Here is a 23,373-nt window from a genome sequence, read left to right as displayed (position 1 = left end):
GATTAAAACATACTCGATGTGGCCTGTCCAGAATTACTCAGAATGAAGTAATGAAGTAATGAGTCACTGTGTTCAGCCTGAAGTCAGAAGGCATCCAAGGACAGTCCTGTTTCGGGTAACGAACTCCACTTGAAATAATTGTAGACCAAAAAGAAAAGAAGAAATTACCGAAAACACCTTTTTTCTGATACCAATATGAAAAGAGTCATTCAGGGGCAGGTCAGAGAATGTTTGTAAGGAAGGCAAAGGCTGTTGCATAAACTTGCAATGTGTTCTTTACTTTTATGGCCACCTGGTCGCCGTTTGATCTGAGGTCCCTTCTAAGCTTGTTTAACCATAACTGCTCATAATATCAATTCGAAAAGCTTCTCGTTGACACTAAGGGTGCCTTATCAGCTTAAGGTCTTTAACAGAACATAGTAGAATGAAAGGCCATCGAAACTCAATTGAGATGAAGTTAGTTCTTGAAGTTTGTCAGGCACATTGATTGCATGGGGTTGCAGAGCCAGGACAAATATCTTAACCACCCTTTCATAATCACAGAAGGCTTTCTTCATACCTCACTGGACCCTGGACCAAACCTTTGTGACGAGGAAGAGGGTGACCTTTTGACTCCCCTTCAGCAAGTAAGTAAGCCAACAAATTAATGTTTGGGTGTAACTTCTTGTCTTCAGGTGTTTGGTAGCGCTGTGGGTCAGAAAGGCACCAATGGACTTAACTTAGCAGTGACTCTGTCATACGACGCGACTGCTTTTCAACAAGTGGTAAGTGGGAAACCTGTTGAATAGAAGATCCTGTCAAACCTGGGCTGAGTCCCTGCTGTGTCTACCCCAGAAATTGGAGGTCTTCAGAGGACTTGCTGATATCAATGCTATCAACCCAATATAGTTGAGAAATTAACATCTCTCATGCTCAACACTGTTGAATTGCTCTGAATCTACTTATCATCAACCCATTGTTTCCACCAACGGACAACAGAATTAAGCATAATAATTCTCATGGCATGATGTCCTCATATTCCAACAACTAGTTGACTTCATAATGCAAAGGTCTACAATCATATTTGTTACTCAACAGTGCTTAGGCATATATCTGTCACTAGGGATTGGTTACAAAGCCAATCTGATTCTGATGGGGCATACTGATTGTGTAACAGGTCTATATACCCCCATGATAATTAGCAAGATGAAGAAAACTTGAGTAAATGTCTCACTTGCATTCACCAAATATGGTTTAACAAGAGTCTGTATCAATACAAAAGTACATTGGTATTGCAATGGTGTTGAATCAGTCATGCCTTGGATTTTCACCTGTGCAAACTAATTAATTGAAATATTCACCTTTACCCTTAAGCGATAATTACACTGATCAAATAATGTCCAAAGACCTGAGTCAATGACCACAATGCTAGCTAAAGGAGAACCAAGCAAAGGTGACTTTGGCTTGGTTTTCATGCCTGGGTCAGAAAATACCCTGAAGGACAATGACCTCCATATTTATACTGGTATGCACTTACAGTCCTGGTGCAATGACGTCACATCTAAGATGAACATCTTGGACCATCTCGACATCTCAAGCGTGTCAGTGGGTCAGTGGGGGTGGAGAGTGGGTGGAATCTGAAGATTTCACTCCTTACTTGTAACTCTGATGAACTCTAGAGATAGTGATGCTGAAGGTTTCAGCTCACAAGATACCCTAATGCGCCTCAGTAATCTCATAATTCCATCAAGTTTAATTTCGGGAATTTATACCCTGGCCACTTGGGGCTAGTATTGTTTGGATACGATTCCTATGAAAGGATCTTGCATGGGAAAGAGTAACAAAGTGAAGAAATGCCTGAAGGAAACGGCAACCATGCGAAAGAATTCTCAGTCTCCAGCGCTGATGGCTTTTTTTACATCATGACCACACAAAATGACGCAGAGATTGGTATCTGAAACCTTTTATGGTGTGAGGCCTATCAAGGGACTGTCTTAACTCATCTTCTTAAGCATTTGCTTATTTATGACAGTGTCAAATATTGTGGTTTCTTAATAACACAAACTGTGGCCAAGAATTCATCTGTCCTTTTTCTCAACATCTTTGCTTTAATCCTGTCCTTCAAAAAGACTCAAAAGCTTAAATCTAAGAATTTCAAAGCCATTGGCAGCTTCCCATGGTTTTTTAACTGTTACAGAAGATATCAAACAGGGGCATACTCTGCTTAAGGCCTTTTATGAGTTTGCCAACTTGCTAATTCCTAAAAAGCTTTTCCCTAACCTGCCCACCAGTGGTTAAAAGCCTCTGGCAGCTGCCTTACTGTGTGACTTATCAACAAGAGCGATGGCAGTGAAAGAGGACCTGTTGATCAGCTTTATGTCTCCTGCCTCCAGAGGTTGACCTCTGTCTTCAGGAGCATTACTCATTACCGATGGTGTACACAACTGCCTCACTTTCCCACACTTTGGTAGGTCTGACGCAGCGCACCATAAGCCAGGTTGAGGCTTTTTTGGTGTTGGACAGATTTGGTACAGGATGCATGTCTCCTATTCATATATCTTTCTGTCATTTCTGTACTTTTTCTATTGGCCTATACCTTTAAAAGTTGACAGCATATCATCTGGATCTGCTCAACTTAAGTTGACCCACTCGGAGCCACAAGCACAAGCACATGGAAATGTGAGCTTAAGTCCATATCATCAACACATAGGAACTGCATAGATACAGACATGACATATGGACCTAATTGCAGTGTCACAAAGCCGGGCTTAAAGTTCACTCTAGGTGACACCCCAAAAAGTTTGTCATTCACATGTTCATCAGGACGAATCTAGCAAACTGATCTGCATCAGACTTTTGCACTGAGAAAGGTACATTTTCTCCAGTGATGAAAAAGTATGCCAAGAGCTGGTCGTGCGACATCCCCCTTAACTAGATAGAAGGGATAAGTAGCCATTTGAAGCCTTTTTATACTCAAACATTGCTGATTTTGAACTCTTTAGCTAAAGTAACCACTGCGACAACCTTCAACATGCTCGTCCATCTTCGACACAAACGCATAAAGAAATTTATTTTGTACTATTATCTCCCAGCTGAAGTTCCGAGCAATTATAACTTCCAACTGGGGAAAAAAGTGCAAGGCCTGTCAGCAGAGGAAGCGCTTCTGGATACAATGAGCCGATGACCTAGAAACCTGACTATCTTATTCCTACGCTTTTTTTCTGGTGATCTGAACAGTTAATGAGAAGTAGGCCTGAGTCATATATAAGAAGTAGCAGGCCTTTGCTTGGTACTTTTAACCCATTTATTAGAATCATAAGTGCAACATCTTAAATCAAAGCCCACATGTGACCCATAGTTCCAAGTAAAGCAGGGTATTCCTGACCTTTTTTGGAAGGAGCGTCCTTGTACAGTTGAACTAGAATGTAGCTCAAAAGATTGAGTATTTACAATAAGAAGAACTCGTAACAAAAACATTTACAACGAAACAATGAGCAGACAGTTTATTCATAATCTATGAGTAAAAGTATACATCATATAAGCCTAATTATGAGCTTTCATCTCTTCAGCTGTACAAAAAGATGATCAAAGTCATTGGTAGCCCTTCCTTGACATGAATTTAAACCAATTTGTAGATGGCATAATAAAGTTAGGTAGAACACCAGGTTCTGCCTCCTTTTCATATATTAGTCACAAAATCAGATTATCCTGAAATGCACATGCACACTGCATGTTCATAGCAAATTCAAAGTGTTTATTCCAAGGAAAATTTTCTCATGAATATCGCACCAAGGACCCAACATCTCAACAGGTGACACAACTGGGTATGAAAATATTTAGCATCGATTAATCAATAGAAAAATATTCATTAGTCCAAGTAACAGCGATGTTCCTCATCTAGGGTCTTGCTTGGTGTTTTGTTAAGGAAGGCGAGGAATTCTGTGGTCAGATTCAAATGGGTATTCACGCTGGGATCACGCACGTCTAATGCAGAAGCGGCCCCAGAATGCACGAGCAATGTTTTGGGAAAATAGCGGCGAAATGATTGAATCCTTTTTGTGTTGTTTTTATCATAATTATATTGAAATGACTAGCATTATTTTCATGCATCAAGTGCTTTGTCATTGCTATGATGAAATGACTTGCAACCTCATTGACAATGTGCTTTACCTCTCCATTAAGGACAATGTTTTTGACTGACCATTTCAAGCCAAGCCAAGATTTTCAGAGACCTAAAGAGAAGGTTTTTGTCAACTTCATAGCAAATGACATCAAACATGTATGAGGTGATTTGATTGTTTCTTTAGAAGTCTACAGATCGTGCCAAAACATGATGTCACCAAATTTTGTCACATTTTCAAAGTATCCAACCACAGATAAAAAAGGTTTTCGCTAAAAGGTTATTAAGGAAATCTGTTCATGAATTACGCCACTTTGCCAATGAAAGGGGTAGCAAAATGAACAGCAATCATAGACGGCTAATTGGCCCATAACAACAATGGCCTAGTTCTTACTCGACATTGACAACATTGGAAAACTATGGGAAAACCTAAAGGGAATCACTCATTAGAAAGTCTGAATTAAGAAAGGATCAATTCATCTTTTGGATCCAGCTTCATGGGGTTACAAAGCAAGTTCATGATTCATCCCTTTTTGAATCCATGATTTGCAGCAGTTAACTACAAAATTCCAACCAACAGTGAAAAGATGGTGAAATTTTAGCGCATTGATGGTATAAAAACACTGCCAACATTTCAACAGAAAACAATTTACTAAAACAACAAACCTCATACAATTTTCATGCAAACTTTCCGCTAAAGGGCAACATACCGCTGGAAAATTATCATCTTCGTAACAAGTTATCGATGCCCTACCATTGTTTAGCTGACCCAGCACTGTAGGTAGCCTGAACAATTTGAGAAGCGGCGATCAAATCGATAAGGGAATCTTACGACAATGGATTGTATCAGTTATACCATTACCACTTGATTGCTCTATTAGGTTCGAAAACAAAACAATTTGCGTATGGAAGTATTCCGATCAGATAAATCAGTTAACACAGTTCCTATGCAATGAGTAACAAGCCTTTGTGGTTAATTCCGCTATGATAAACCTAATTACCAACATCAACGAACAAGAAGCACGTACCAGCAGCCCAGGTTCCCTGAGACATCAGTCTAAACTGAACCACACCCAACACCAACTCACTTAAGTCAACATAACAAAATGCCTTATGCATGCCAAAAGGTTAATTAGGCTGCATCCAAGTGCACTGTTAGCTGGCAAGGACGGCACATATTTGTCTTTTTTCAGTCCTGTTTTGATATAAGTCATGAGATCAAATTCCAAGATGCTTGCTTGACCTTATAAACCACATCAGTACAAACAAGTTGATTTTTAGTCAGGATTCCTGGTAGAGCCGTACTTCCCTATTTCTGCTTCCCAAAGCTAATTTTTTCAAAGTTAAATATGTAGATAAACTAATCAACTGGTATATTCAAGCTTTTGACACTAGCCAGATAAACCTTATAGAAAGAAGCAACAAATACTCTTGGTCTTTTGTTTTCAAGGGAACATTACATTCTGCACAAAGACAGGTATCCAACAGCGATTGCGATATTGATGAACAGAACCAGAAGTTTGAAGCATTCTTGTCACATGCCAACAAAAGGGAAATGCAACAAGTCGAAACCAAATTATTCAAACTTATCACTCATCAGCATATTAAAGCACGTCTTCTAATCAAAACAAAAAGCTTTTAATCACAAATGCACGAATGTCATCTAATCAGAAGCTGATCAACAAAAGCACCACTCGTGTCGCAACTTATTAACTACTTCCTAAGTTATCACCGCCAAAGAGAACAAAGTGTCACCATTAGCGATATATACTGGTGCCATTACGCATAAATTAGAACCATTTGAACACTATGTAACTTTTTAATAGCAGTTTTTATTTATGATCATTGATGATTGCATCAGTGGGATTTTGCAACTTCTGTTTGCATTATAGGACACATCCTGTCCCCCTCTGAAGAAATCCAGTTATTGGCAAACCAACACTGTTTTATCTTGTTAAGATGAGAGTGTCCTCTCCATCAAAACTCTGTTGGATCTCATATCCACTAACCAGCCATGTGTTGATTTCATCCCAACTTCACTCAAAGGCTTTGACACTTCTTTGCCCTTAGTCGGCCAAGCCCGGAACTTTGAGTGGAAAAACCAGCTGTTTCCGACCAAGTATGAGCATCCTTGAATATAACAGGGTCATCAAAACACAATCACCTCAACTTGCATGTTATTTACACTCGTTCTGGCAAGTAGGCCTAATACTGAGTGAAAGGCCTATGCATCCAGGTGGGAATGTTGTCAGCCTGTCTCCAACACTGCTATACACCTTACCAAAAATGGGGTGCTGAGTGTCCGAAATAGTGATGTCATAAGGGGAAACTAGGCCTTATGGTGGAGGGACAAAGGAGATAGTCATGGTTGACCAACACACTTGAATGCCTTTATTGACGGACAAGGGGGAAAAAGTTAGTTCCAATGCAAGCCACCAATTTCAGGAAGCATGTATAAGATGCTGCATGTTGTCCTTCAGGTTCATTGCTGGGAAGGTCCCAGAACAACCTTGCCCACGTTCAAAATACCTATTTCTTATCATCATAAATCCAATACTTTAGTACATATTAATAGTTCAGGGAATCTGGTATTGCCCTGACCTCCCTTCAATATAATTATCATAACTTTGAGGCCAGTGGCCTGAACTTAGCGTGCCAAAAATTGTTATATAGTATTTTCTGAAGGATGGGTCAGTGGCCGCTGACAGAATTCATTGCCAAATTGGATCAAGAACCTTCTTAGAATATTTCTTTCATTATCAGTCAATAAATAATCCAAAAAGAAGTTGCAATTGATAGTATTCTTTGTATAATAAAAGTATAAGGAGAGTTCAACATCCTGAAGAAAATTATCTTTTTCGATTTCATAGAAAGTTTGATATCCTTTGAACGATATATCTTTTGATGACATAAACCATCGGCGTACTTGAGATAACCTTCGATCAGGATGCATCATAAATCGCCACATCCCGAGACCGCAATCTCGTAGACTTCCGCAAGCAATTTCCAAGGCTAAGCCTGTTCATTGTACAGTCATAGACATAGGCCCATCATAGGCCGATGCAATTAGTTGCAAGCTCAGACGGTGATGTCATGGCAGCACCACTAATGTACATGTACAATAAAATTGATTCTCTATCTCTACATACTCATGGATTCATATATCATACTTGGATTTTTTTTACCATGTAGTCATCACCAGAGTTGATGGGGGGGGGGGCTGTAGACTGAAGCAGCAATTCTTCAGGATGGTCCGCTGGAGGTAGTTTCCTGGGATGCTGCATATAAAGAAATGATAAACAAACAGCATGAAGGACCTACTGGTGAAATAAACACATGCTGGCAATGATATTTGTTTTATTCATGCCATTCATGAGATGCAAATCACCACTCCCAACAGGTGGTTACATAAATAAAAGGAGCCTCTTTTAATAGTAAAGAGACACATTATTGTCAACGATCATGGTGATATCCTGGATCTGGGCCAACTTTTCAGAGATAAGTCATTTTTTAAAAGCTTACTACAGTTGAGTTTGACAAGGGGCTACCCAGCAATGTCTTGAAATTAATGGCTTTGATCTGGTTCGACACAGAATCAAGAAGAAACTTTCCCAGATTCCATGCACAGCATATTTAACGACGAATAAGGACATGCTGACTATCAATTTCAACATTCCATACAATCATTTAAGGACCCAAAAGCTACATCTCACATCAAGAAGTCTAATCCCCACCTTGGGCAGTCGTATAGAGCTCGTTAAAGGGACTATGCGATTTCAGAGCATAGTCTGTCACAACGACATGAATCGGCAGTGATACACACCAACAAGACCAAAACAAAACCTCTGGCACCATGCCAACTGGGACACATCTTATTTAGAATTGTGGGCTAATGAAATTCAATTCAATAATGTAAAACTTGATATTGGTGAATTTGCATCTAAATAAGGAAAGTATCATCGATGCAAATTCAATCACAGGTGTATAGCATAAAACCACCTCTATAACCTGTATTTAGAAAGTAATTTAAAAATGGTAATTTGTCAATGATATCAACAATTGCATTTTAACATGACCTAACACATGTGAAGGACTTTTCATAAAAAAGTTGTTTTGATTCAAAAGTTGTTTTGGTTAAGCGATCGAAACCAACCTTTTTCCTTAGAAATCGACATTTGATAAATAATCACTATGATGCGATCCCTACCTTCGGTACTTTTTTAACTCCTAGAGAATAATAATCGAATAAATCATACATCAACATCAACTATAAGGGTCATATACTAACACTTCATACATTCATATTCAATTAAGCATCGGCAGTTTCAGGAACAACGGGTCCTTCAATTCTGAGAATGTGTACTTATTGACCCCGTGGAACGAATTCGGACTATGATCAACGCGGATCAAGGGTGCTTCATTTCATGAGTTTTGTTAATTTCAGAGAAATCATCATGATATATGTGGCGTTTCCCAAGCTATGCAATACTCCTACCAAATACATTAGATGTCAACAATCGGGGCTATTTATAAGACAAGGTTAGAACTGTTAGCATATTTTTCAACTGAGGAGAAAATGACTAGAGTCCTGGAGAATTCCATCAGGAGTTCCAAATTGTTTACAAATTAGAACTTTATATCAGCCCTATTCAGAGTTTACAACGTCAGAAATACATTTTATAACTCTTTTATCATCAAATTTAAGCGATGTATGGTGGTTATCAACATTGTTGTAACTAGCACTCGTCCAGCATAACTGCTTCAAAATTGCCGCTATTATTTGACGATATTTTTTCTCAACATCGAACAGCCACTTCCTGCATAGCGCTATATATTGGGGCAGGAGACAATTAGCCTTAATCACTAGGCAAACTACAGACAGAACTACAGTGATTATTAACTGATGTAATAATGGGCCCCATTCCTTGGTATATCGGATAGACCGATATTAAAAACATATTGGTGGCCGGCTGTAATCGTGGCCTGCAGGTCGTTTCCTAACATATCACTTCATCCTTTGGGTCTTTACAAGGACATCACCCTACTGAATGTTGAAACCACTGCGCTACTGTAAAGTAAACCTTAAATCTAATTGGAGGCTAAATGGGCACACACTTATCCAGTGAGTCGGAGTAGCAATCTCCAGAATAGAACAATTGATGGTTACAGAAACTCTCACAAGTTATCAATCATATTTTAGCCATTTTTATATGGAGCTTTATACTGACCAAGGTCTCTGACAAAGCACCTAACGAAAATCGTCTCCATTGTAAATGTAGTTCTCTACAGCAGCACTGGGAGATTGAAGCACCTGGGTTTTGAAAAGCAGCAACTGAGCTGAGTAGTAAAGGTATACTGCGACAGCAAAAAAGGACCACCATCATATGCATGGAAAAGAGGGATTGGATCATCATATCACTGTCTTTAGATAATCCAAGGAAAAGGCAGTAGATATCACATCAAAACAATTTAAGTCAAGGTCGCAATCAGGCATTGCATACCCTGCTCCATGGCGAAGGCTCCATGCAAATCAAAGCATCTATCGACCTTGTGCCTTAACCGAAAACGATTAAGCGGGCTAAATCTGGCCGAGAATTACTGCACTAATATCAGATGATGAGAGACCTGATGAGTGTACAGCACAGATCAAAGCAAATTAGCCCAGTTTTAGATCAACAACAACGTTATTATAACCATGCCATTCATAACTCATTTCATCTGAGCTGACTGTGACCAGCTAATGGGCTTCTGCCTGTGTACAGTCACATTTTTAGTGTGGTAAACTGGGTTTTAGTCCCGTATTTGGATATGATGGCGCCATGACTGACAAACCTGCCCCATTCATTGGACCATTCCCAACGCAATGCCACTCTGCCATGCTCAGAATCCCCACAAAGCTGTCGGCGACGTAATAATTAGTACAACCTGGCTCAATTTGAAATGTTGCAATCAACCCAAAATTAAAAAATTACCCAACAAGACAGATTTGTGCTATCAGTCTACACCAAAAGTGGCAATAGTAGATAGACCACAGATAAAACTTTAATACAAGTAGGCTTAATAAAATGACCGATTGAATCTACCTTATTCAAAAAGCATAACATGATCTAACTTAATGTGCAGTAGTGGTCACTAAAGTTCAATCTTATTATTTTAAACCACTTTGCGAGGGGAGTGAGGGGGCAGGCATCGGACACTTTGGTATCAAATATCTGAACCGATCATTCAAATAGACTACAGATGGAACGAAAATATTTTCAGATGAAGGCTCAGCTATAACACAACAAGGGATAGAATGCTTTGCCAATCAAACCATTCTTCTTTGCTGCAAATAACACGTACTTTGGTGGACAGGTTTAAATCTAACCCGAAGGGCACTCGTCGTGAAAAAGGGCAAAAAGGAATTAAGTGCTAGGAAAACAGCTTTTGACCTTGAGATTGGAGATCTCAAATCTGTTGACTGCTGAGGGGGATGCAGGAACTATGGAGAAAGTTTCACTTTCGATTCACTTCCACACTTGACCTCTGAATCAAGCTCACTTCCACAACAGGAACCTGGCAGGATGCAAAGCAAATGCGTTTCAATTAAAGGCAGGCTCCATTATGTCCAATGTCTTTTGTGTGATTGTTGAGCCTAGCGGCATCATCACATCCCATCTCTGAGAATTCAGAAATTTATCTTTAAGACTATTTTCAAGATACTGGCAACGGCAATAGACGCTTGGTAACCGCATTGCTAAGGAAGCCAAGGAAGTGTCCTCTTGAACCTCGGCGTTTCCGTGGTAATGAGGATGAGAAAGGAAGGCAATATCCTAAAGTTAGTTTTAAAATATGATGAGTTTTTCATTATCAGAAGGTGTAAAGAACTGATATTGGGTAAGTTTTTGGGCAGGTTGCTCAGCTGAAGCGAGAAGACAGGTCCCTTTTCATTTGGCTGGTGCCACAGAGCAACTTCAGATGGAGCAAACAGATCTGGTTAAAGAAGAGAATTATCAGGGCATTTGTCCATGTAAAAGTGATTTGGTTAGTGCAGGTCGTATTGCAGGTTGAGCTAAATTGCTAAGATCTTAATAGACCTCGCATTGGCGACAGCCCATGCACACACACCTGCATTCCTCCAATAACGGTACTGATGAATGCCCTCTTCAGTACGAGGGTTTCTTTTCTGCAAGTTGCAAGTTGCAAGTTAAAAATGCAATTTGCAAGTTAAAAATGCAAGTTGCAAGTTGAAAATGCAAGTTGCAAGTTGCGCAAGTTACAAATATATTCTCATAGAAATGACCCAAATATCCATTTGACCCCCATCCCCAAGGTACTAAGAAATTCAGATCTGTTTATACAAGGGTTTAATTCTAGAATGGATACCACAGTATGGTTACATAATGTAAGCATTTAATTGCCAAGATCAAAATAACCCACTGGCCGATATAAACAATTAGAATGTTGTTCATTGACAAGGTTCTTCATCACTTGGTTGAGAAACTGTTTACATAAAAAAACAAACCTTTATTTGTTGTGGGCTTTAGCTGGTTGAACTTTGTGAAAGGATCCTTGTAATTTTGATGAAAATATATTTGTAACTTGCGCAACTTGCAACTTGCATTTCCTACTTGCAACTTGCATTTCGAACTTGCAACTTGCATTTCCAACTTGCAACTTGCATTTCCTACTTGCAACTTGCATTTCCTACTTGCAACTTGCAACTTGCATATTAGCAACACTCCTTCAGTACACTGCGATAGCTTGACTACAAGACTGTCTCTTCCAGTATCACCCACCTTCATTCAGGGGCTCCCAACAGGTGGATTGCCTCATTCCCTGGTCATGGCTTGGTCAAGACTTCATCACACAATCAGGTGTAATCAAAGCCACTGGAATTCCTTCCATACTGAAATTAAATAGAAATGTCAGAGATCTATTTTCAATTCATCAATATATTCAGTGAGTTTGACACACTACCGGTAATAGGTAACAAGAAATTGTATATTTCTTTGAAACAATCGACAGTCAATTCCATTCTGCTTCTTTAGCAAATGCCAACATGACATTGTTGTCGCTGTCAAAATGGCACAGTTTAGCACCTGCCATCTCTGTGTTGTGGGTGCGATTCACAGTCCCTGTTTTGAGCATATGACATCTTCTTTCAGGAAGCAGGAAGCATCCAAGATGCAGGACAGAGAAAGTTTTGTTCTTTTCGCGAAGTGAGGTAATGACACATTCAAAAGATAAGTCATATCCGCTCACATATGTTTGGTGTTTAAGGGTTATATATCATTTCATTCTGACATTGTGGTAGTGGTGATGAGGTCTTTAGATTTAAGGCATTCATCTGAGTTCACTCTGCCCACACTGCTACCTATCCGAAAAACACTGAGTCCGACTTGCAATTTGACTGAAAATCATGATTGTTATTACAAAAATTTTCCTCGCTGACCCAGAAATCTCACATTAATTGGTTCAACTATAAACTTATGAGATACATGGTAAACATACTTGTATTATATGTCTATGGTCATATCATAGGCCTATGCTGTGTGTAGAAGGCATATACTGGTGATAATTAACCCACTGGTTCAAACTATCAGGAATTGATGCGAGGACAAAACCAATCTGCATCTCTAAATGAACCCTCTTCCTCGCTAGCAATCCATTCCACGGGGTGTCTTTCTGGAGGAGGGTCACAACCAAGGACAGGTTGTGCAAGAGATGGAAAAGTTTGTCTCCGATGTCTCATCCTGTTCCAGAATCAGGCCACAAAGACACTGACTGAACAAACCATTATCAATTTGACACTTTTTGGCAGGTTGAATCCTAACGACAATTTTCTTCAAACTGACCAGTGAACCGCCTGATCAAGCATTAAACAGTGACGCACAATTTATCGCCTGGAAAAACAGTGGGAGACAGCCCCACATACCCTATCCTAATTGGTCTCTTTATCATGTTTGAAACATGAAGGATTAAAATTTCCAGAGATTTGGCTAACATACTTACAAGATCTTAGGTGACATCACATGGGATCAGCTCACACCACACATAGGCTTTTTGTCTAGACTTCACCTTTTGTCACCAAAATATTGGTCTTTCGAGTTTTTCTTTGGAGGAAGTCTGGATCAGAAGAAGGCAAACAATTGATTAGTTGAGATCAATGGTTAACTAGAGGATTAGATCAAGTTGGTCAGAATGGTTCCAGGAAGGCTTCCAGTGGCTAATGCAGTGCCTAAAAGACTAAATATGGTATTAAACTGTAAACAACTTCAGAATAAAGGCTTTTTTTGGAGAAGCTTGGTCTTATTGTATGATACATGTATTTCATAATCTTGAAGCATAATACAAGGTTGAAGTGTTTGTTCTCCTTTAACAAAGAGGAATGATTTATTAAACTGTTCACGATAATATGTGCTTTTCCCCAGTTTGTTCAGGATGATTTTTAAAATGCCACACACAACTACCACAACCACCTGTTGATGATGCTACTAAACAAATCTCCAGCAGACAAATCTTTGCATGGAGATCCTTTCAATTAACGCAAAAAAATAACAAAACGACAGAAACTATTTGGGGAAACCCCATGAAAATATCTAGCGCCTACAGACACAAATTCTTTCACAGGACAGTAAAGGCATTCAAATTGTCCACATCGCCATGATGTTGGTTTTTCATGACGCAATGAAATTCAAGTTGTTTGGACCAGAGAGGAAATATTCCATTCATTTTTTCATTGACAAGTGTAGCAAACGATTTGATCGAGAAGCAGACAACCATTGGGTTTGTTTATCTTCTCTGTTGGACTTGCCCTCGAACTCTAGTTTGGTTTTGCCGTAAGTGCTGTCTAAACACAAACCCAGGCAAGACTTCCAAGTTCTTATTTGCACAACTTGAAATGCTTTTAGGACATTTTTTTGTGAAAACATTTGCAGAATAGCCAAAACGATGATATATTACACTGTGTTATTGGGAAAGTAGAGCTTTTCTTGGTCGAATTATGGAATAGGGTTCAAGGACTGGTGATGAAAGGCTCTCATCAAGGAATAAACCCTCAAAATATATCTATCACAGTCTCAGCTGTCTAAGCAGTTGGTTTTCTTCAAATATCTCAGGCTGGATGTGTCCAGCATATCCGTACAGTAGATCTATCTGATGATTCGAGAAATTCCTTGAGTTTTAACCTGGGAAGGACTAAATTTGAGACAGTGAATGAAATAGCTTCAGCCACTATTCGTAAGGAAAGCAAAGGACTTCATTAACTCTTTACATACGCTAGACCCGCGTGCGTCATAGCGTCAAAGTCCTGAATACACAGCGTCATTATTCTGATATAGTTTCCCGGGAGCGCATCACTGACGCGGCCGTATTTCAGGTAGTGTTTACATAAGTGATATTATCTCCATTGCTGTTCATAGTACAGGACTAAAATTTTGGGGAGTAACTAAGAATTAAATTCCGCATAAACTCATGTAATTTATTTTGAATTCTAACGAAAAGTAACCGAGAACAAGGCCTGCAAACTTGGAGAGAAAAAAATTTCTACAAATCGCCGTAAACACAAAATGTTTATAATAAAAATCTAAGTCCCAGTCACTATCATCACTTCCTACCGAAACATTGATATCTGAATCTGCAAAACCTTCAAATTCTGATCCGGAGCTCGAATCAAATAAATCTATCATAAATAAACCCAGCTGGTCCCGAACAATGCGGCACGTCAATCAAAAAAAAGATTAAAGAAACGTTTAAAAATGGCCGACGAGGTCAACTTCCTGGGGAATCCCGCCAATACATCGTTATTATTCATGCCTCATGAATACTAAATTAGAACGGAGTGACCTGAATAGAAAATAGAAGCTTATCTCTTATTGGCCATTCAAATAGGGTCACCATGGAGCCAGCCAATAAGAAATTACGATACATTAAAGTTGGAGTAGCTTGTAGTCGGCTTGCCGGAGTTTCGCACTGTTTGAATGGAGCCGAGTAATGGCGGCTCCTGGGAGAACAGCGTAAGTTCTTTGCGCCGACCAGCGGCGGCTAGCGTATGTAAAGAGTTAAAGGGAGAAATGAAAAGCTGGTGATGGACTCTCCTCCTTGAAGATGGACAGGGTGACTTGGTGATTAACATGAAACCGTATTAGGGGATGCAACCAAAATATGGAGTATCAAACAAAAACGCCCCCAATTTTGTGTAATTTTTTTGATAAATGTCTTAATTTCTCTTGAGAAAGACAACATTCCTGCAGTAGATAAGTGAACGTGTTACTCTTGGCCATCCATAAAGAGGAGCCTACCAGCACCAGTGCATTTAGTATTTCAGTCATGTCATGTCCCACAGACAGACATGTAAGGAGCCACTTTAACTGTTAATAACATCAGGCGGAAAACCCAAAGGCCCTTAACTCGAGTGCATTTTCATGCCTTGGCAAACAAGTCCATAAAGCCATTCAGACAATTGATACATTGTGTCATGAACTTTGGAGAGAATGTGGACCCTCCTCACAAGAACTTTATACGACATGTATGAGTCAGAGAGTGCTGTCATGAACTGATATTGTTAGTCTCTTATGCTAACATTAGCATTTGATGGAAGCGTTTTACTCAAGGTTCCAAGCAGTTCATGAAAATAAGATTACGACTTTCAAGTTTAATACTAAATGCCAAATGAAGCAAGTGGTTTGGTATAACAACCTAACAAGCTTAATGGTTACACATGGGATCACCTAGAGGTTTAACAATACGAGAAAACAAGTGAAGAGAGGAAGAAAGCAAAAACAAAATAAGCCTTAAGATATTCTTATTTTATGACTGGCAGTAAAGAACAATTGGTCTGAGGGAACCTTCTTGCAAGACCAGTGAAACCAAGAAGACATAGGTCAATGGCCACAGCCCAAGTGACTGCAGGCCTCCCAAAGAAGATACTGTTTATACTTCTGGGTGAGAGTGATCAGTGTGTATGTGCAAGGGGAGAGAGGCAAGCCAAAAGATGCCCAACCTCTGAGTAACTGAATACAGGACATAAAAGAGGTAACACCAAAGTGTTTATGGCTGTCAACACCCCATAGAATGGCAAGGAAGACAGGGTGGCCAAATATGGCACAAACTTCTTAACAGGAAGGCCATTTGGTTTGACAATTTCATCTAATATTGCATGATGAACACAGTGCTTGATGATTGCATAACGTTACTCCACAACCACTATTAGGGACCTAAATGGCTGGCTGCTTCCACTTAGGGCTATAAAGGGTTTGAAAAGAAACCAAGATTTCATCCACGATAAAACTCCACAATTGTGGTAAGTTGATAAGGGTTTTCGAAGCCCCATGCATAGGAAGCAAGTCTGACCTCCACTAGGCCAACTATCGCTACCACTGGGGGGGGGGGGGGGGTCGGGTCGTTGTCAAATAGTTCAATAGACTGATGCAATTGTTTGGATCCATTGCAAGCCTGTAACACATATCCATTCCCTAAATCATCAGATATAGCACCTGGATATAGTAAACCCATCAAACTTAAAAATACCAACACATACTATGCTTCATTTAACAAAATTCTTTGATGGTAGTTCTTCAAAACCACAAAATCTCAAGTCCAACATGAAACCTTTATATCCCAATTAAGGCAGCACAATGAATAAAGGTAGAATTACCACAAGTTGTGAAAGGAAGCCAATGGTCTGCAAAAATACAATGGTGAAAATACCAATCAAAGTTTTGTGGTTGGAAAGGTTGGTTATCCCACTGCTAAGGCTGCCACCAAAAGAGTCCAAAGGAGAGTCAGGTGTCCGGCTTACAATGCCTTACATAACGCTACCAGTGGCTGGAGGTAATCACCATTCTTAGAGCAACAATACAAGGGAAGCCATGGGGAGATGTGAAGGACAGGGGACCTGCAGTGATGGAATGGCACAAAGCCTTCCATCCTGGTGGTGGCCTCAAATTGAGTGCAAAGCCCCACGGGTCATTTTCATTAGCACTTCAATGCTAATGGGATACCCTTTTTTGGGAATGAGAATAGCCTAATTTAATGGGTGCTATGAATAGGTTGATCAAAGAGTTGGTAATTGGATGATTTTGGATAGTGGGTCAAGTTAACTGAAACATTGACAATGTATATCTCCTTTCTCGATAATTTTGCTGTCAACTAAAAGCACTATGATCAACATACAATTCCCTGCAGCCCTCTGAAAGGGTACCTAAAGAGGGGGGGGGGGCTGGAAGAGGGGGGGGGGGGCATGTGACAGCAGGTAAAGCTGTGCCAGACTCCTAGTTCCTAAGCCATTTCTATCTGATGCAGAATTCTGACAAATCTTATTATCAGAACCCTTATAAGGTATGAAATGATAAGGAGCACAAATGATGCTAGGAAAGGGTGGCACAGGAAGCTCAAGGCAAAGCCACTGTTGCTTCAGGAACCAGAAGTGTAATGCAATTGACCGTATAAATCTCGCCGATTAAGTGGCACCCTCCTCCACTCGAGATGTGCATCCGTTTATTAGAACAATACATGGCTTGTTGATAATCATCACAGCGTACATTATGAAAATAACAGCAGGATTCAAAAATAAGTTCTAATTGATGCCGTCACTCCCAAGTATGTCCACAGACCCAATTAGAGCTTCCGGCTCTTAAAGAGTATCCTAAATAGATCTGTTGGCCTGTTTCGTAAGTTTCAAGTAATTAACCTTAATTTGTGCGGAAGTATGTGCACAATTATGATAGACACCATGCAATAACTGATGGTTGACTTAAACATGGGAATGAAATTCGGTGGCATTGAATGCGGTACTAGCCCAAGCATGCCAATGGTACAGCTGGTGATATCAACACCACTGTTACTATTTTCCCACCATACTTGCACAATAATGAAGGGATGAAGGTTAAATGGCCTTCGAAAAGTGCGAAGAAAGTCTCATTACTGATCGATTCTCACTGCCCCCAGAAATAACACTGATATATGATGATGAGGTCGGCTCCTTCCATGACCCGACATTGCATCAAGAACCCCAGGGCCTCGGTCTTGTACTGAGTACCACTGCATCAAGACTCCAAGGGTCTTGTACCAAGTACCACTACATCAAGACTCCAAGGGTCTTGTACTGAGTACCATTGCATCCAGACTCAAAGGGTCTTGTACTGAGTACCATTGCATACAGACTTCCAGGGTCTTGTACCGAGTACCATTGCATCCAGACTCCAAGGGTCTTTAACTGAGTATCATTGCATACAGACTTCCAGGGTCTTGTACTGAGTATCATTGCATACAGACTTCCAGGGTCTTGTACTGAGTACCATTGCATACAGACTCAAAGGGTCTTGTACCAGATACCAAAGATGCAGCAATGACAAAGCCTTGAGTGTCAAAATAGGTGACATCAGGCCCTCAAACTATTGTGGTCAATCTCTAATACAAACTGGTTGAGATAAAATAACTGAACAGCTATTTCTCAACGATATCTCATTAAATACCATTATGAGGCGTCACCACCAAGGTTCTGGCCCGTTATATTCTGATGGTGTAGTGTTTCATTGCCACATGCTGTACCATTGCAACACCCTGAGGACTTTCTCATGCTCCCCCAGTCGCCTCATTCAAGAAAACTATTGATTTTCACAGTTTAACTAGAGCAGATGGGTTATTAGCAGAAAGCTTTGACAATCTTTGTAACTTGACAATAGTCAACTGCAGTCAGTTTGACCTTATCTGTTGGGAAATCTACACAAAATGATATGTAAGAACACTTAGCGATTTTAATTCTTGGGTAAAGAGATATAATCACTATGATTTTACTGAATTTTTTCATCTCGTGTAAGGAATATAAGAAAAAGTTGAAAACTCTTCCATCTGGTATTAATTTCCATGAAATTTAAGTGGAAAGATGCTGCAAGTTTACATTATAATGTAGTTTGTCATTGTACAACCAAATTATAGTCTTAGGATAGCAAAGCTAAAATGAAGATGCCAGAAGACACCTACTGGATATCAAGCTTTTGATACTTCATGACATTTTTCTGGGCTTCATATTAAAGTGAGAATCCACCAATACTCTTTTCAATACTAACATAAGAAAAAAATGATGAGACCTTAACAAAGATTTGTATGCCATTTTACTATTATCAATAAAATCAACACCATAGGGATCAATTAAACTGAAATTACTTCTCCTTAAAATGTTCCCACAGTCAAATACTGTGACATATGGGTAAGACCTGCAGAAGGCAAACAGACAGCGCATTACAATACAGGCATTTGTTTAATTATGGCGCTGGTTTCCCACAACGCAGTTGCAATCATCACCTCGCCACTTAATGACTCCACTCAACTGCTGGGAGATCTTGAGTGAGTCATGAAGTCCCATACCCACCTGTTTAATAGTTCGCACCTCTACTCTGGCCACGGTGTCAGGCAGGAGTTCTGCCCGTCTTGACGGGTACTCATTCTTGCAACAATAACGAGATGGTTCGATAATGTCCAAGTACGAGAAATTCATCATATAAACTTTGACAATGAAATATGTATCCGCTTTGGAGCTATTGTAATGTGGGCGGGAGACACATGTGATTAGGAAAATTGGCGGGAATTGTCGCCAATAAGACTTGATTTTATCTCTCGATGAATTAGTGGCTAAAAATAGAATCAGGTGCGACAATGACAGCAGTCTGTTGTGAAATCGTCAAACATGAAATGGGAAAATGGGCATGTGAACTACAACATTGTAACCATTGGTGGGTCCATGCCATAGAAATAACATGATAATGATAAAGACAAAAGTGCTACACTTGGGGAAAACACAAACAAAAAGATTAATTGTACCACTGGTGAAAGGATAATGTTGTCATCAGCACTATCAGCATACTGTCTATCTTACATCAGCAGTGTGTGGCCATTCGAAAGGCATGCACAAGTACTGTAGTGTCCTGATTGTCCCTTATGTCAGAGCTAATAACCCCATTCATAACCTATGACAAACTTATCAATGAAAACCACGTCAATGACCTTGCGTTCGACTCAGGCACGATCTGGTGAGACCACCTCATGTCTGCCGACAGATAACCAAGTGACGTCTGCCCTACTGATATTTTGAAATCAGAACACTTGAAATTATAGATAGATTTAGACTTTGATAGCAGATATTAATTTTGGGTGTCGAAAGCGAGTCAAGGGCACAGGTGCTCTAATTTGGCTCATATGATCTGGGCTGTATTCACCCAACCTAATTGGTCTGGAGGAAGCAGAACACCACGTTTTATGTAGACGTCTGAGGGAGCAGTTGCCCCTCTTTTGCCCTCCTACTAAATATGACCATGGGACAGTACTTCAACATTTGATATAGTTGAAAGTGATCCATCTTTGATGAAAGCACGGTAGAACAAATGGCTATTCTGAGTAGTGAGTAGTTTGACCCACCAAAATGGGTTGATCTCTTTCAAAGGTGGCCTCCTCACCATCTGATAGATTTGTTCACAAAATATGAACTGATGAAACACACAGTTTGTTTGATGTGCCGCAGTTTCAGCAGTCACAAATATTGGTTGACAATGACGATGACATTCTCACTATGTATTGTACTTTTGTTATTTCTAATGAGAAAACACTTGAGATAGGAAAGCCCAGAAAGCCCAGGACTCTAATTAGGTTACACCTACAAACTAAATTATTGAATTGTTACCGGTACACACAATGCCAAAAACCAGTACAGCGACCCTCTTTCTCACAGATAACTTCACCAGTGCGCACAGAGACCTCATGAGCCAGTATCGACATTTTTGACAAGTGCGCAATTGGTGTGACGTGGAATACTCTGCAAGACAAAAGATCAATTGACTCTTCTTCCAGCAGGTATAGCTCTGTATGGCAGGTATAGCTCTGTATGGCTGGTATAACCAAATACGTCAGCACACAGTGAAACCTTAACCACCTTAAATCATCAATACATCCTCAACCAGGACATTACCGAGTCTGAAAATAACACAAAGAAGAAAAGGTAGACAAAAAGGTCAATATTTTCGAAAGGATAAGTTGACTTTCCAGGAACTATTTATAAATGTGTCCCACTCACGTTTTGATGTATTAGTCAGAAAGGGGTTAAGACTCCTCCAAGTTGTGTGCAAACACCTATTCAATGAAGCTACTCATGCAAGCCCTGCCAAAATATTTGCTAAGACCTCCTATGCTCCTAATGCGTGAGGTTTTCCTAATTTCTGCCTTAACTATACATTATAGGCCTGGTTATTTACCAAAGGGTATCCCGTTTATTTACAATATCTCATAAATGTGTATGAGCAAGAGGGTTTTTGGGTAAAGTCTTCAGAAACGTGACTTCAGTGACATTGTGGACTTCTAGAGCTGTGTCTATAGGCTTGAAGAAGTTACCAAATATCACCTGATACTACGGGCTTAGAACACACAATTTACAGCCAAGCTTTCGGACAAAGGATTTCTACTTAGTTCCAATCATGGCCAAAATATAACTCATCATAAGGAAGTGTGAATGTTTATTTTACAGAATAATGCTAAGAGGGTCAATTTTATTCATCTTATTCAAAGACTTAATCGAAATTCTATGTACTTGGTTCAATTCTATCAAGGAACCAATCAAGCATGGATTATTTATCATTTGGAAGTCATTCTACTGAGCCAAAGTAACATGTTCATCCATCCTGAAGCACAGGGGCTGGAAGACAAATCTGTGGTTTTGTTAAATGTTTACCTCAAAAGGACCACGCATTCTAACAGATAAGTGTATAATAACATTTAGAATGACCACTGACCCAGAACATAACCGAGGACGGTCTTTATCAAAATATTTCCCCAAACTATAAACGACCTTGCCAGAAAATGACCATCTACCAAACTGAAAACCTGCAGATATTTTACATCAGATCAAACAGTTTCTACTCCACTGCCCAAAATCTCTTACATTATGAACCATTAAGGAAATGACCAACAGACCAGACACCTTATTTTTCTCTTTATGACAAGATTTCAGAAACTTCCAAGCGTCTTTACGCAGTTACGACCTTCACGATGACATTTCAATCAAATCAAATCTTTCATATTGAACCAGTGTCAACACGAACCATCCCACTGTCTTTGCTCCTTTCCTTTATGACTGGAGACGCTTCCAGATTTTTATCTCCCAAGATAAGGAAAGACCACACCAGTATTTGTATTGTGACTGAAACTCAGAAAGGGTGATAATGAGGTGGATGATAAAACTATTGAAGCATCGACCATCAAAAATTTGATGATTAATAAGACAACCTGTTGGTTTGGTACACCTCATGGTAAATGACTGTTCATTTGAGTCACAGTTGCTTTGGGTGCTATGAAGACATGGTTTATAGTACTTTATAGACAGAACAGAGTCATGCTAAAGTGCTTTAGAACCACTATTGTCTAATCAGGTCTAATATGAGGCGCTCTTGTCTTAGGTATCAAAGAGATGGACACCACATACAGGGCATGACATCGCAAATGATTGCTTTCGACATAATGCAGTCCAAGGACAAGGGTTAAAATGCCAATTATAGGTTCTGACAGAAGTATGTGGTTAAAGTGGTCAAATTTCTGTCCCATGGTTTTTCTAATTGAATCACTGGGCCAATAAGAGCGTATGTCATTCCAACTCTGGCGTAAGCGTGTAATTTGGGTTCCATCCAGAAAACCTCTTATCGATAAGAGAACCCTGATAATAAAGTTTAATGATGACCTAGGGTGCCCTGCTTACTGACACAGACAATAGGATAGCCCACCAGGCAGGAGTAATTGCACGCTTCTTGGTGTAAAAGGAAACCTTAGGTAGTCTGAATAATATTTTTTACCATAAGATACTGCTAAGGCACCAATGGAGTGACAAGCGGGGTGACAAGTCGGCCCAGTGCCACCTAGCAGCATAGGTAGTCTCAGTGTGGTGAACCGATGATGGCCAGTGGTCTCTGACATTGCATATTTACGGTAAAGACACAAAAGAATCAGGATGCTTTGATGATGCTGATGATGATGACAATTATGATGAAGAACATTGGTTGACACTCTGACTTTGTTACTTCGTCCACGTCTGAAACATGCAGGCCAATACCTTAACAAAACTCATTATTGGGTTTCAGCGACCAATGTTTTGGTGTCAACCACAGGGGGTTAACGTATCCAATCTGATCTGATCTAACTAACTATAGGCCTATTGATCTGACGGTATTCATAAAGCAGGATTCTGATATCCTTGTTTGTTGATAAAGGCCTGATATCAAGTGATAAGAGAGCAAATACCGAGGACAATACGGCTA

General features: G+C 39.8%; 1 protein-coding gene across 6 annotated transcripts in view; it reads right to left on the bottom strand.

The window, feature by feature from the left end:
- The window catches only part of LOC135484146 (DNA repair protein RAD51 homolog 2-like), an 85,949-nt gene that overhangs the window by 20,836 nt on the left and 41,740 nt on the right, over positions 1 to 23,373 (bottom strand). For 5 of the 6 annotated variants that reach the window (XM_064765312.1, XM_064765308.1, XM_064765311.1 and 2 more), the window contains 2 exons: positions 13,094 to 13,207; positions 11,878 to 11,987 (listed from right to left, as the gene is read on the bottom strand). The gene's annotated coding sequence lies outside the window, so the exon portion shown is untranslated. The remainder of the gene's footprint in view (positions 1 to 11,877; positions 11,988 to 13,093; positions 13,208 to 23,373) is intronic. The other variant, XM_064765313.1, reaches the window with a different exon arrangement.

This window comes from Lineus longissimus, chromosome 3, assembly GCF_910592395.1.
Source record: "Lineus longissimus chromosome 3, tnLinLong1.2, whole genome shotgun sequence".
Classification (NCBI taxonomy): Eukaryota; Metazoa; Nemertea; class Pilidiophora; order Heteronemertea; family Lineidae; genus Lineus; species Lineus longissimus.
This window is presented reverse-complemented; position numbering and strand designations above follow the sequence as displayed.